We start from the raw sequence: 1,411 nt of genomic DNA, 5'->3' as shown, positions 1-1,411 counted from the left end.
TGCATAGTTGCATCCTTCACTAACATATGATGAAGCTCAAAGAGGTTTGGAAACTTTGTTGTCTCCGTTTTTCTAGAGAATAGCGATTTTATAGTGGTTAGTCCAACAATTTAGGGAGTACTATGAAGTTTTACTAAATTAATTGACAAAAATTAACATGATGCCCATGTCCCACGAAAGATAGTTTTACCGAAAAATCCAATATTTTTGTAGGGGTTAACACATAGATTTTGAGATAAATTCAAAAATATCAAAATATTGTTTTAATGCATAGTTGCATCCTTCACTAACATATGATGAAGCTCAAAGAGGTTTGGAAACTTTGTTGTCTCCGTTTTTCTAGAGAATAGCGATTTTATAGTGGTTAGTCCAACAATTTAGGGAGTACTATGAAGTTTTACTAAATTAATTGACAAAAATTAACATGATGCCCATGTACCATGAAAGATAATTTAATATACATTAATATAAATACAGAAAGTGTTTAGAAATAATAAAATAACACTGAAGATCATAGGCTTCAGTATATAGAACATTTACCGAAAAACTCAATAATTTTGTAGGTGTTAACACATAGATTTTGAGAAAAATTAAAATATATGAAAATACTGTTTTAGTGCATAGTTGCATCCTTCACTAACATATGATGAAGGTCAAAGAGGGTTGGAACCTTTTATGTCTCCATTTTTTATTTAGAATAGCGATTTTATATAGGTTAGTCCACCAATTTAGAGGGTATTATTAAGTTTTACTAAATTAGTTGACAAAAAATTCAAACGATGGTCATGTATCATAAAAGAGAGTTTAATATACCTTAATGCAAACGTAGAATGTTTTTAGAAATTTTAAAACAACACTAATGATCAGAGGCTTCAGTATATTGAGCATTTACCGATATATTCAATATTTTCGTAGGGGTTAACACATAGATTTTGAGAAAAATTCACAAATATGAAAATACAGTTTTAATGCATAATTGCATCTTTCACTTACATATGATAGAGGTCAAAGAGGTTTGGAACCGTTGTTGTCTCCGTTTTTCTAGAGAATAGTAATTTTATAGTGGTTAATCCACCAATTTAAGGAGTATTACGAAGTTTTACTAAATTAATTGAGAAAAAATTAAAATGATGCTCATGTACCATGAAAGAGAGTTTAATATACATTATTACAAATGTAGAATGTATTTAGAAATTTTAAAACAACACTAAAGATCATACGCTTCAGTATATAGAGCAATTACCGAAAAAATCCAATATTTTCGTAGGGGTTAACACGTAGATTTTAAGAAAAAATCAAAAATATGAAAATACCGTTTCAATGCATAGTTGCATCCTTCATCAACATATTATCAAGTTCAAAGAGGTTTGAAATTTTTGTTGTGTCCGTTTCTCTAGCAAATAACGATTTT

This window comes from Brassica oleracea, chromosome C2 (genome assembly GCF_000695525.1).
Source record: "Brassica oleracea var. oleracea cultivar TO1000 chromosome C2, BOL, whole genome shotgun sequence".
Lineage (NCBI taxonomy): Eukaryota > Viridiplantae > Streptophyta > Magnoliopsida > Brassicales > Brassicaceae > Brassica > Brassica oleracea.
This window is presented reverse-complemented; position numbering follows the sequence as displayed.